This window comes from Dipodomys ordii, unplaced genomic scaffold, assembly GCF_000151885.1.
Source record: "Dipodomys ordii isolate 6190 unplaced genomic scaffold, Dord_2.0 Scaffold11, whole genome shotgun sequence".
Classification (NCBI taxonomy): Eukaryota; Metazoa; Chordata; class Mammalia; order Rodentia; family Heteromyidae; genus Dipodomys; species Dipodomys ordii.
Window position 1 is genome coordinate 7,164,986 of NW_012267227.1, and position 14,963 is coordinate 7,179,948.

At 39.7% G+C, this 14,963-nt stretch overlaps 1 protein-coding gene across 1 annotated transcript in view; it reads left to right on the top strand.

Moving 5' to 3' along the window:
* The window catches only part of Adam10 (ADAM metallopeptidase domain 10), an 86,748-nt gene that overhangs the window by 7,955 nt on the left and 63,830 nt on the right, over window positions 1-14,963 (top strand). The gene's annotated exons all lie outside the window — the stretch shown is intronic.

Below are 14,963 nucleotides of genomic sequence, written 5' to 3' on the forward strand. Positions count from 1 at the left end.
CTTTTTTCTTTTTGCTTATGTGGTGCTGAGGAATCGAATCCAGGGCCTCAGGCATGCAAGGCAAGTGCTCTACCACTGAGCCACCTTCCCAGCCCCCTCATTGCTCTATTTTCATAAATATGTACAGAATATTTAAAACATGTTCATACTCCTCTTTGCCTTCTCCTTTAACTTTCTCCTGCTGGTTTTTGCCTCCAAACAATTTCTATATTTTTATACTTCAGTTATTGATTTTTTAAAGTCTAGTTTCTGAATGAGAGAGAGAATGCAATTACTTGTCTTTCTCAGTCTGGCTTACTTTGCTTAACATATTAATCTCTAATTCCATCTATTTTCCTGAAAATCACATAATTCCAGTCTTCTTTATGGCAGAATAAGACTCTATTGTTTATATATGCACATTTTCTTTATCTTTCTTTAGAACCTCTTAGTTACAAAATACAGATAAATCCTATGTTTAGTAGTTGAAATACTAGAATATCATTATTAGCTATTAGAAAATGGAATTTAAGAAAGCCTGTAATTCCTTTTCCAAGTGTTATCCATTTTTTTTCCATTATAGTTTCTCTGTATAATCCAAGCTAGTTTTACATTTGCAGTTCTTTTGCCTCACTTTCTGAGTGCTAAAATTACAGGCATGCACTATCACATCTGACTTTTATCCCTTTTTAATAGTAATCATTTAGTCTTTTGAAATACCTATCATGAATTTACTTCATACTATTTGTACAGTTTTGTGTCCTCTAGCAAATAATGTGTTGAAATGTGCATTCAAAGAAGACACAGCTTTTCTTTTGTCTTTTTTTGCCAGTACTGGGGCTTAAACTCGGTCTGGGTGCTATCACTGAGCTTTTTCCACTCAAGGCTAGCTCTCTACCACTTTGAGCTACAGTGCCATTTCCAGTTTTCTGATGGTAATTGGAGATAAGAGTCTCAAGGACTTTCCTGCTTGGGCTAGCATTGAGCCCAGATCCTCTGATCTCAGCTTCCGGAATAGCTATGGGATTACAGGGATGAGCCTCAGATTTGAGATCTTATCCTGAGCATTTTTGTTTATATGTAGTACTTTACCACTTGAGCCACAGATTCACTTCTGTGGGTTTTTTTTTTTTTTTTTTTTGCTTTGTGATTTCACTTCTGTGGCGTTTCCTTATCTGTCCTGGCTTGTTTCATACTGTGATCCTCAGATCTCAGTCTTCTGAGTAGCTAGGATTGCAGTCAGAGTGACTGGAGCCCAGCTTAGACACAATATTTTATAAGTAAAATAAAATGAAACCATGTTAATCTTATTTTTGCTGTTTTTTTTCCCCTGTCTTATAGATGTCATTGCTTTTAACTTGAAGTTGCTTTATGGTGAATTTCATGATCAGTATCTTTACTATAATGGGAGTTTCAGAAGGAAGTGACTTTATACTTAGTCTCTGTTTTAGAATTTAGCATAATGCCTAACATATATCTAGATAATAAATGACTTTATTAAATCCACAGGGTTGCTAAGTACATTTATCAGTATAAATGGACTGCACTTTTTTTTTTTTTTTTGGTCGGTCATGGGGCTTGAACTTTGGGCTTGGGCGCTGCCCCTGGGCTCTTCAGCTCAAGGTAAGCTCTCAACCACTTGAGCCATAGCTCCACTTCCAGTTTTCTGGTAGTTTATTGAAGATAAGGGTCTCACGGACTTTCCTGTCCAGCTGGCTTTGAACCGTGATCCTCAGATCTCAGCCTCCTTAGTAGCTAGGATTACAGGCGTGAGCCACCAGCACCCAGCTTGGACTGGACTTTTGAATGCATGTTATATATCCATTTTCATTCATAGAACTTGTACTCTTTTGAAGTAGGCCTTCAGGTACTGGCCATCACTGTGTATAGAAGTAACTTCTTATATGAAACTAAAAGTTACAATTTTTGTTAAAATTAAAGTGTTCTTTTTTTGGGGAGGGAGGCGCAGTCCTGGGGCTTGAACCCAGGACCTTAGTGCTATCTTTGAACTTCTTTGCTTAAGGCTTGCTCTCTACTACTTGAGCCACAGCACCACTTCAAGCTTTTTCTGAGTAGTTTATTGAGATAAGAGTCTCATGGACTTTTCTGCCTGGGCTGCCTTTGAACTGTGAACCTCAGATCTCAGCTTCCTGAGTAGCTAGGATTACAGGTGTGAGCCACTAGTGCTTGGCTTACAAAAAGTGTTTTTGTAATCAGAAAGTGACCTTCCCCATCAGTCTAGTGATGATGATGATGATGATGATGATGAAGATGATGATGATTTTATCAGTTGTGGGGCTTGAACTCTGGGCCTGGGCACTGTCCCTGAGCTCTTCAGCTCAAGGTGAACACTCTACCACTTAAAGCCACAGTGCTACTGCTGGTTTTCTGGTGGTTAATTGGAGATAAGAGTCTCATGGACCTTTTTTCCCTCCGACTGGCTTTGAACCACCATCCTCTGATTTCAGCCTCCTGAGTAGCTAGGATTACTGGCATGAGCCACTGGCACCTAGCAGTCCAATGTAGTATTATCAGAATCTGAAATGTGTAATAAGAGTGGGTGTTTTAATCCAGTAGAGTTGAGAGGACAGTTTTGGAGCCCGGCAATCCTTTATGCTTAGAAATTGCTTCTGAAACCAGAACTTCATGTTTGTTTTAAGGTTGTAAACTAATTTTTCTGCTACCCTCTAAAGTATACTTTGACCCAAATGATAGCAGGAATCTCCTGTTAATTCCAGGGTCTCTTGGAAGACCATGTAGTGGGTGGGGGTATAGAACAAGCTCTAGGGCAGTGATTCTTTTGTTGTTGTTGTTGTTGGTCGTGGGGCTTGAACTCTGGGCCTGAGCGCTGTCCTTCAGCTCTTCAACTCAAGGTAAGCACTCTACCTCTTGAGCCACAGTGCCACTTCTGGCTTTCTGAGTGGTTTGTTGGAGATAAGAGTCTCACGGACTTTCCTGTCCGGGCTGGCTTTGAACCACAATTCTCAGATCTCAGTCTCCTGAGTAGCTAGGATTACAGGTGTCAGCCACCAACTCCCGGCCAGGGCAGTGATTCTTAACCAAGAGGTAATGAGCACGTGTGTGTAGGGAAGGGTAAATAGACAATAGTGGAGTGGTGACTGGAGCCTTTTTTCTTCATTTTAATTTTTAAAAATTATTTTACCTTTTTATTAATGTATAATAATGGTACAAAGGAGTTTCATTTGATATTTCCATCCATGCATATAAGGTATTTTGACCAATTTCAATTCCTCCATTACTCTTTCCTATTTCTCCTTTTGTGTGCAAGTGAGAGAGTCATGTAGGCAGTTAAGTTATAGTGCCTTATGTGGCTCACACCTGTGTTTGTGTCTGTGTTTGTTTGAAATTGTCTTAATAGCGTTTCAGATCAGCGAGAAGTAAAAGCTAAAATACGTACATAGTTCCATCTTTGGGTTTTTATATCGTGTTTTATGAGTGGTAGAAATTTAATACATTCAATAGAATTAAATCATTCATGTTTTGTGTTCTATATGATAGATTTAGTTTGCAATGTATGAAAGAGCTACTTAGTTTCATTTCTGAGCCAGTGACCTTATTCTTTTTGTTTTTTTACAGTCTAGCTTATTTGAAACTGTGGGTGTGTTGAAATGTGCTTTTTATCTTGGCATGGCCCCCTATCTTGAACTTTCACTTGTAACTGGGAAGCGGAGATACTGGCTTCTAGAAATGGTTTGACTGGTTTCCAGTGAAGAAATGGATACCAGCTTGTTTGAAGCTTGTTTGTGGAAGCAGCTTATCTGAGTGCATTGAAGACACTTAAGTCCTGCTGAATATAGACCTAATGGATCCTGGATGGCTACTGTTGATATATATAGGTGAGGCTTTGTGGGTGGTACTTGGTGCTTTGAGATCAGCATGAGAATAACTGTCAAACATAAGCCTTCCTCACTAGTATGACATTTGAGGTGCAGTTGATTTAAGTAGAAAGGAAATACACTTTTATGCTTCGGGTACCCAATATTGATACTATAGAAGTGAAAACTCTGTTGGAAATGAGTAAAAGTAATTTTTTTGAGAAATGGAAATGTGCCAGCCTTAGCTTATTCTTCACACATCCTTTCTTTTATTTTAATTGAGTTTTTCTGTAAATAAGATTTGTAAGGCCAAGGGGCTGGGAAGGTGGCTCAGTGGTAGAGTGCTTGCCTTGCATGCCTGAGGCCCTGGGTTTGATTCCCCAGCACCACATAAGCAAAAAAGAAAAAAGCCAGAAGGGGTGCTATGGCTCAAGTGGTAGAGCGCTAACCTTGAGCTGAAGAGCTGAGGGACAGCGCCCAGGCCCAGAGTTCAGGCCCCACAACCGGACCCCCCCCCCCAAAAAAAAAAAAAAAAGATTTGTAAGGCCAAAACATTTTTGCACATTTTCTTCTGTCATTCTTAAGACTAGAATCAACTTTATTTTGGATGTAGATAAGAAGAAACTTTATCTACTAACACCCATATCATATCATCGTAATGACCCACCATCAGAAGGCTATACTCTTCCTTTCCCATTGGTGTTAATGAAAGGTTCATCTTATGGTATCTGACTTAGATTGGAGCAGATGTTTCTGAGTTTTAGAGTGAAGGGATAAGACGGTTGGGCTGGGAAGGTGGCTCAGTGGTAGAGTGCTTGCCTTGCATGCATGAAGCCCTGGGTTCGATTCCTCAGCACCACATAAACAAAAAAAAAGCCGGAAGTGGCGCTGTGGCTCAAGTGGTGGAGTGCTAGCCTTGAGCTGAAGAGCTGAGGGACAGTGCCCAAGCCCAGAGTTCAGGCCCCACGACCGGACCCAAAAAAAAAAAAAAGAAAAAAAGGGATAAGACGGAAGCTTTTACTTACTAGAAGGGTTCCATGGAAGTAAGATGCTGCCTCCTGTGAGATATGGAAAATAATAGTTGTTAGTATGGGGTACTTCCAGTATGCCAGGCACTGTTCTTAGGACATTTGATATAGTATATCTATATCTATATATAGATCACACAGATTTAAGCATACACATATTATGTATACACACACATAGATTTACATATACACACATAATCATGCACATAAATTTACATATGTATATAAATCCAAACTCATATACACATGTATAAGTACAACTACATAGATGTTTATGTAAATGCAAAATGCACACATAGATATATTTATACTTGCATAGATACATATATGTGTAAATCTGTGTGCAAATATGTGTGTGCACATTTGTGGTGCTAGGGATTTAAACTTAGGGCATAACACATGTCAGAGAATTGCTTTGCCATTGAGCTGTTCCCACAGTGCCATACTCAAGTGCTTTTTTGTTTTTACAGCAGTCTTACTATGTAGCTTAGGCTTTTACCTGTGACTCTTCTTGCTGCAGCCTCCTAAGTGCTAGGGTTACAAGTGTGTGCCTGGCTTTTCCCTCAGCTTAAAACCTTTTTTTTTTTTTAATTAAGATAACCTGTTTTCTCCATTGTATTGATCAGTCTAATTTTTTTCCTACCAGTTTTACAAATAAGCATTTGTTTGATATTCTTCACTTTCCCTTAAATTTTTATCTTAAAATTTTTTGTACTATTTTGGATGGCTAGAACTGTAAAATAGTACAATTAGCACTTGTATTTATTTTTACATAAATTATGATTTTTTTGTCATTTGTTTTACTACTCTAGTATATATTCATGTTTTTCCTGACCTATTTGTTAGTAAGTTGTACCCTGAAAATACTTTATTTTTGTCAGTTGTGGCTTGAACTCTGAGCCTGGGCATTGTCCCTCAGCTTTTCAGCTCAAGCCTAACACTGACACTTGAGCCATAGTGACACTTCCAGTTTTCTGAGTAGTTTATTGGAGATAAAGAGTCTCATGGACTTTTCCTGCCTTGGCTGGCTTTAAGCCACTATCTTCAGATCTCAGCCCTCTTGAGTAGCTAGGATTACAGGCATGAGCCACTGGAACCAGGCCCTGAAAATACTTTCTAGCTCCCAAGAGTAAGGATATTGTCCTACATAACTAACAAGATAATTATTATTACTATTATTATTTTTTGAGACAGTCTTCTTAGATAGCCCAAACTGGCCTCAAAATTGCTGTCCTCCTTATCTCTCTGCCTTCTAAGTGCTGAGATCACCAGGCATGTACCACTACCCCTAGGTACTTTTTTGCTTTTTTCTAGTCAAGGTCTTACTATGTATCCCAGGCTGGCCTCTAACTCATGATCCTTCTGCCTCAGTCTCTTAAAGTGCTGTTATAACAGGTGAGCACTATAATACCTGGCTTACTTTTTGCTTTGAAAGTGGGAAAATTCAGATTTCTACTTAGTAGAGTGCCTGCCACTGGGAAGCTTTTCAGTACAGGTAAAAATAACAAAAGAGAAAGATGAAATTGACAGAATAAATTGCAGAGTGAAACTTTTATGTAGAAACAGTGGCACCATATGTGATCTTGAGATTATCACATGGTTTTGGCCTATTCTGCTAAAGATATTGTTAAGGCTGAGCCTAAGCAAGATGTTAAAGTAGGGAGAAAAATCAATAATGGTTCAAACTGAAAGATATTTGCCACAGAGGTAAACTTAAATTGTCTGGAAACTCTCCTGATGGGAAGCTGTCATTTTCAACTGGTTTCAGATTGGAACATTTTACTCTATACTTATTTTTACCATTATCACTTAACACCTGTTTCTCTGTTGTTGAAGTCTTTTCATGGGAGCAGAAGGAATGAAAGGAGTTTTAAGGTTGTCATCTTATCTTTTTGTTATTGTTATTGTCTTGAGAATGGAGCCCAGGACCTTGTCCTTGTTGGGCAAGCATTGTACCCCTGAATTCCATGTCCCTGTTGTTCATTTTGCTCCAGGTCTATGTTTAGAGCTGATACTAGTTTCTCTTTATTGTTTTGTTTTTCACTCCTGGACTTGCATGCTGTGTTTATTTTTTATACAAGTTTATTTGATGTATATATAAGATTTAAGGTAGAGGAAGAAAAATAATCTATTTTGGAGTACACACCATATGTTTATTAAAATGGCAACAGACATTTGGAAGTAGTTTCTGTGTTTGTACTAGTACTTTTATTACCCCCTAATTTAATGATGGCATCCATATGTTTTTGTCTAGTCCAGATATCATTCTTGACTTCCAGACTTCAGTATCTCAACTGCCTGCGGACATCCCTGGTTAAATGTTTAATGGTCATCTCAAGTGTAACATGTCCCAAACCAAATGTCTGTTCCCCCTCATCTCCAATTCCTTTTCCTCATTAGTCTTTTCCAACTCAATAAATGGAAGCTCCAGTCTTGAAGTACTCATATCTAAAACGTGGAGTCATCCGTAATTCCTCTTTTTTTTTTTATCTGTGCACATAAAAGTTTGCACAACAGACCTGTCAGCCACTCCTTCACAGTATGGCAACTTTAATTCCACTGCTACTTCGTGTTGACATGAGCCAACATCCATTACTCTGGTAATTGTGAAAGGTGTGAGTCGTTCTTACTGCTTTGTCCCTTCAGTCTCTCTAACCCAGCAGTCAATGATCCTATTCAAAAGTTTGGCCTCACCTGGTCAGTGTATACTCTAAAATGGTTAAAATGATGGCCTTTAGTAATGTGAATTTTACCTCAATTAAAAAAAGATGACAGCAAAAGGAGAAGAAAATACATCTGTTGAGTGGTATACCACTGTCAGTAAAAAGGCAAAGCCCCCAGTCTTAGATCTATAAGCTTTTAGAAGAACATGTATTTTTTTTGGCCTGGGAATGTGGCTTAGTAGAGTGCATGGCCAGCATGCATGAAGCTCTGGGTTTGATTCCTCAGTACCACATAAACAGAAAAAGCCAAAAGTGGCTCTGTGGCTCAAGTGGTAGAATGCTAGCCTTGAGCAAAAGCAGCTCAGGGATGGTGCCTAGGCCTTGAGGTCAAGCCCCAGGACTGGCCAAAAAAAAAAGAAAAAAAAGTGTTGTACAAATGCCAGGCTTATTAGAAAGTTTTTTACTTCTTGTATGAGTATTATAGGATCACATATTTTCAGATGATTAATTTATGGTGCTTACTCCTCTTTGGTCCCTGGGATCTTGAACTCGGGGCCTCATACTTGTTTGGTGGTTGTAGTTATGACTCTCTTAATCAGCCAGGTATAGTCTGCTCTTTTTAGAAAATAAATTTGAGTGAAAATGAAAATTTCTGTGAAACATTGAGTAAATTATCTGTATTAATATTTATTGAGCATCTGTTTTGTAATGGGCTGTTGAAGATGCACATTAGTGAACAATGCAAAGTTGTTTTTTTTTTTTTTTTTGTCGGTTGGGGGGGCATGAACTCTGGGGCTGGGCACTGTCCCTGAGCTCTTCATTTCAAGGCTAGCGCTCTACCACTTGAGCCACAGTGCCACTTCTGGTTTCCTGGTGGTTAATTGGAGATAGGAGTCTCACGAACTTTCCTCCATGGGCTGGCTTTGAACCGAGCTCCTCAGATCTCAGCCTCCTGAATAGCTAGGATTACAGGCATGAGCCACTGGTGCCCAGCTCCAGTGCAAAGTTTTTGTTCTCGGGGAATTTGGAATTGATTGTCTAGTGTTAGTGGGGGTAGAGATATATATTAGTTAGAACTCATGAAGAAAAGCAAAGCAGGATGTTAGAATGAGAATGATGGAGATATGTACTCTGAGATAGTGTGATCAGAGAAGCTTTGGGGAAACTGAGTGGCTACTTGAATGAAGTGTAGAAGTCATTGGTGCTTTGGGGGAGGATGTTCCAGGCAGAGGGACAATAAGAAGTCTGTAGCTGTAGCACACAAGGGAAAAGTGATGGAAGACCAGGTAAGAGAGATGTGGGACTTGTGTGGGGCAATGCAGCCTCTTACAAGGGTCATTGATTTGGCCTTCTTAGCAAGTGGATCGGGAAACTTGGCAGAGGAATGGCATGATTGGACTTCCACTGGACAGAGTTACTACAGCTGCTATCTGAAGAGTAGATGATAGCTGTGCAAATATGGAAGTACAAAGGAGGCCAGTCACTTATGACTGCCTTCTTCCTTCAAAAACCTCGCTGTGTTTGGTATGTGTTATGAGTTTCATCTCCCTAATTCAAACTTCCGGACTCTTATTAGTAACCAGGACACAGGCATATAAGTTAGTGTTATGAACCAGATACCTCTGATCAGAATCATCTCTGTCAACTGGGATTCTAACTAAGCAGACATGTTTGCTTGCTGAAGTTCAGGCATTTGTGACAGCTATTCCCACGTTTGTTTTCAGTCCATGGAAATGGACTGGAGGGTCGCTTAGGATTAAAGCAATTGTCTACCACGTGTGAAGTCTTGGGTTCAATTTCTAGCACCACAAACAAAAAACAAGTGGAGTGACATTAGTGTGGTCCTTTTACATATTTCAAGGGGCAGTTATAGTGTATTCTGCTGGCATCTGGGATACCAAGCTACTCTAAAGGAAGTCTCTATTACCCTAGTTACTGTGTAAATAATAGATGATAGGAGATCACATTGGAAAATACTTCAGTGTTTATGGACAAAAACATAGTTTCTGGGTCAGTTTTCTAAGTAGGATGTGCATGTTGATTTTTGTGTGTGTGTGTGTGTGTGTGTGTGTGTCAGTTGTGGGACTTGAACTCAGGGCCTGGATGTTGTCTCTGAGCTTTTTCACTCAAGGCTAGTGCTCTACCACTTTGAGCCACAGTGCTACTTCTGGTTTTCTGGTGGTTAATTGGGGAGATAAGAGTCTTACAGACTTGCCTGCTTGGGCTGGCTTCCTCAGATCTCATTCTCCCGAGTAGCTAGGATTATAGGCATGAGCCACAGGCACCTGGCTAGTGCATATTGATTTATTGATTTATTTATTTTTGTCAGTTGTGGGGCCTGAACTCTGTGCCTGGGTGCTGTCCTTCAGCTCTTCAGATCAAGATTAGCGCCCTACCACTTGAGCCACAGCACCACTTCCTGCTTTTTCTGCTTATGTGGTGCTGAGGAATCGGACCCAGGGCCTCATGCATGCAAGGCAAGCACTCTGTCACTGAGCCACCTTCCCAGCCCTGTGCATGTTGATTTATAAGGAATACAAAACCTTGAATTTCTACTTGTGTCTGGTGGTACTTTGCCAAGTTCATGATTTCTCTTTAATATTATAAGAAAGGATGATATTGTAAGTACCAGAGCATCTAGATTGATAGAACGTGGATTGGGTTAATGTAGCAAATAACAAGGACAGGCTAGAATAGGTGATAAGGAATTGGAGTAGAAAGGTAGCTTAACATTGGAGATCTTAGGAAGATGCTTAACAAGGAGAGATCTGATACAAAAGTGAGTGGGTCAGAGGCTAAGCTTTGTTTAGAGATGGGTGAATATTATTAGATTCAATGCGATTTGATGAAAGACCTGTGTTCTGTCTCTACTTTGCAAGTTTTTGACTGGTTGCTAAAGTATAGGAACAAATCTCAGTTGAGTAGGTCTAGACTCTGCGTGTGGGAACAGGCAATTTTGTGGTGTCTCACTGAGGTAAGTATTGCAAGGGTTGGAGATTGGCCAGGGCTCCTGTGGAGTAAATCATGCCAATTGCAATTACTAGCTGTGGAAATCAAAGGTATACACACATATTTTTTTTTGTCTATAAAAAGTACATTCTTTTTTAGTAGTTTATTACACGGCGTTCTGCATCTTAAAGGTAGATGTCAATTCAGTTTTAAGAAGGCTTGTGTCATGTACTGCATTTTGATATTTTTTTCTTTTCAGTTTTTTGTAGTCCCATCAGAAACACAACTTGTGACTATTACTTATGATGAAGGCAATAGTATTATATATTGTCTCAAAATCATTGAAACCAAAATTACCTCCTTCCCATTGCCTCTTATTTGCTTTGTGACCTTGGACTTGTTATATATCCCTGAAGCCTCAATTTTCTTTAAAATTGGCAAGCAGTTCTTACATTCTAAGTCTATTGGGTGGATTAAATGAAAAAGTGTGGAGCAATACAGACCCTGCCAGATAGCAAGTGCTTGATAAATTTTACTTCTTCTTCCATCCGATTCATGTCTTATTGTTAAGACAGTTAATCACAGTTTTCAGTTTGATTGCGTTGAGAAGCATCATCACCTGTCACAGATGAGCTAAGCCTTAATTTAAATTTAGACAAATGGACCATTCTTCAAGTTCTGTAGTTACTGGACAGAGAAAATAGACTGGTGGAGTAGCCAGACACCAAGGCCTGGACATGACTTGCTGTAGCCAGGTGGTTCAGAGCTTCCTGGTATTTCTTTTTTTCCTTCCTTCCTACTTTTTTTTTTTTTTTTTGGTCGGTCATGGGGGCTTGAACTCTGGGCTTGGGCGCTATCCCTCAGCAGTTAAGCTCAAGGCGAGCGCTCTACCGCTTGAGCCACAGCACAACTTCCAGTTTTCTAGTGGTTTATTGGAGATAAGAGTCTCACGGACTTTCCTTGCCCAGGTTAGCTTTGAACCGTGACCCTCAGATCTCAGCCTCCTGTGTAGCTAGGATTACAGGCGTGAGCCACAGGTGCCCGGCCTTCCTGGTATTTCTATTCATGGTGTGACTTTGTAATACCAGAAGTCAGACTTTCTAATACCAAGAGTCAGTGCATCTGTGTGCCCCTGGGGTGGTGGGGTTTGTGTGTCAGGAATCTAGGACCAAAGAGAACCATCTGCATCTTGATTGTCAACCTGATTGGATTAAGAAGCACCCACAAGATTAGTAAAGCACACTTCTGTTCATGTCTGTGAGAGCATCTCCAAAGAAGATTAAAGAGGAAAGAACCCCCCTGAATGTGGGGGGCACCACATTCAGTACCTTAGGCTGAAGGCCCCTATGGAATAAAAGAGGAAGAGGGAAGAAACCTGCAAGTGTGGGCATTCTTTCTCTGCTTCCTGGCCACACTGATGTGAGCTGCCCTGCTCTGCCACACCCTCTCCACCACAATAGATGAGAACCTGTGACACTGAGCCAGAATAACTTCTTCCTCTTTCACGTTATTTTGCTCAGTTCTTTGTCATAGTGACAACAAGCTAACGTGTTTAATTAACTATATAATTAAATGAGACAAAATTTTCATGATAGTAAGCTATCAAGGTACATTTGAAGAAAAAATGGATTAAAAAATATATTTTGGTCGTGGAGCTTGAACTCTGGGCTTGGGCGCTGTTCCTGTGCTCTTCAACTCAAGGCGAGTGCTCTACTGCTTGAGCCACAGCACTTCTTCTGGTTTTCGAGTGGTTTATTGGAGATAAGAGTCTCACAGACTTTCCTGCCTGGGCTGGCTTTGAACCATGATCCTCAGATCTCAGTTCCCTGAGTAGCTAGGATTATAGGCGTGAGCCACTGGTGCCCGGCTAGTATATGTTTTTTTATTGCAAAGATACTGTACAGAGGGGTTACAGTTACATGAATAAGGTAATAAGTACATTTTGTATCGAGCATTGTAACCTCCTACTTTGTTTGTCCCCTACCATTCCTTTCCTGCCCACCTCCCTAACTCCTCTCTCCCCACTTCCTCCTCTCTCTCCCTTCCCCTCCCCCCGCACCCCAAGTTGTAAAGTTCATTTTCAACATAGTGTCTTGTATATCTCATTGTTAACAATGGGTCAGCCTATATCCTTATTTCAGCTTTTTGTTATTTCCCTTCCCCTCACGAAATTAGAAAAAAGTATAAACAAGATGCAGGGCACCTCAATCAAATACAATGAAAACAGGGGTTATACCATGGCAGAAGAACATACAAAAGCAACAGAAAAAAAAATCACACAGTACATTACAATGCATTAAAAACAACAGCAACAAAGATACAACCTCTTGTGTCCCTATCTTGAGGTTCATTTTGCTTACATATGGTCATATGTACATAGCTTTTGGCCTTTTCTGCTTGTCCTAGACATATACTAGTTATTGCAATATATATATGTATATATATATATATATATATATATATATATATATATGAATTCTATGCCTCCATCAGAAAGAATGACACTGCTCTATTTGTTAGGAAATAGGAAGACTTGGAAAAAATTATATTAAGTGAAGTAAGCCAGACCCAAAGAAACATAGGTCCCGTTTTTTTTTTTTTTTTTGGTCTGGTCGTAGGGCCTGAACTCTGGGCCTGGGCGCTATCCCTCAGCTCTTCAGCTCAAGGCTAGTGCTCTACCACTTGAGCCACAGCGCCCTTCTGGCTTTTTTCTTTTTTGCTTATGTGGTGCTGAGGAATCGAACCCAGGGCCTCAGGTATGCAAGGCAAACGCTCTACCACTGAGCCACCTTCCCAGCCCCCCTCCCAATTTTTTTTAAAAGGAAACATCCTTAGGATTTGGGCAGGGTTTTAATCTTTTGCCCCAGGGTTAGCCAGTCACAGTTGAAGAGGAGACTACCACTCAAGTGTGTTGTCACTGTCCTAAGTTCCAAAACCAGCCCAGCCACAACTCCTGGGCTTTGGCTTGCCATCAAGATTCTTTGTGTGTGTAGGGTTTGTGTGTGTGTGTGTGTGTGTGTGTGTGTGTGTGTGTGTGTGTGTGTGTATCCTGGGGCTTGAATTTAAGGCCTGGCCTGGGCACTGCCTCTGAATAGTTATTTATTTATTTATGGTCAAGACTAGAACTCTACCAGCTCCACTTCCAGCTTTCTGGTGGTAAATTGGAGATAAGAGTCTTATAGACCTTCCTGCCTGGGTTGGCTCGAAATCTCAATCCTCAAATCTCAGCTCAGGATTGTAGGTGTGAACCATTGGCACCTGACTCTAGTTTTGTTTTAATCTTGAATTTACTTTATACATACATATATATATATATATATATAATTTCTAACAGATGGCTTAATACATATCTAATTAAAAACAGATTAGATATTGTGCAATATTAGAGGGATAGCAGACACAGTGCTGGAAATCACCTAATATGAATCAAAGAAAAAAGAAATTTTTAGAAAGATGAAAAGCTCATCAGTGGGAAAAGTTTCAGTAGAGTAATATATACTTACTGGAGCCTTTAAAGAAGGATGAATAAAAATTCCCAGCTCTGGAAAGTAAATACAATGAAACTAAAGCTTAGGAAATGTCACGAGGACTATACCAAAACATCTCATAAATTGCCCAAAGCCAGTAGTAAAAAGGAAGGTCTAAAAGGCAGACTAAGAAAAGACTACATATCTTTAGACAGATAAGGAGGACAGATGATTTATTGTTAGAAAGAATACAAGTGAAAATGGTGGAAGGACTTTTTTTCATCTTTTTTTTTTTGTCCTGGGGCTTCAACTCAGGGCTGGGGTACTGTTCCTGAGCTTTTGCTCAAGGTTAGCACTCTACCACTGCTGAGCCACAGTGTCACTTCTTGCTTTTTTTTGTTTATTAGTACTAAGGAATTGAACCCAGGGCTTAGTGCATGCTATGTAAACACTCTACCATTAGCCCACATTCCCAGCCTGAGAGACAATTTTTTATTTAAACAAAAATTTAAATATGAAGGTTTAAATGTAAGTATATAAACTTATAAAGGGCAAAGGGGAAAAAATTGGCAGTACACTAATGTCAGGTCCTTATCAGTGAGTATCCCTTATTCAAATTGCTTGGAACCAGAAGTTGTTTTTTTCTTTTAATGTTAGAATATTTTTATCCATATATGTATGCGTATATAGATGCATTTATAAATAAACAAGTCTAAACACAAAATTAATTTTGATTCCTGTACACCTTGTATGCAGTCTGAAGACAATTTTGTACAATATTTTTAGTATTTCTGTATTTTGACTGTGGTCCCTCACATGAGATCAGTTGTGGCGTTTTCTATTTGTCATTATTATAGTTAACACATTTTCAGATTTAGCTGGACTTGTGGCACATACTTCTAAAGCCAGGACTAAATTTGACAAAGATAATACCAGAAAACTCCAAACCGGTATCTATCATTAACACAGATAAAAATTTCAGATAAAATTGGAGCAATGACTGAATCCAACAATATGACCAAGTAAGACTCAGGAAGGCAA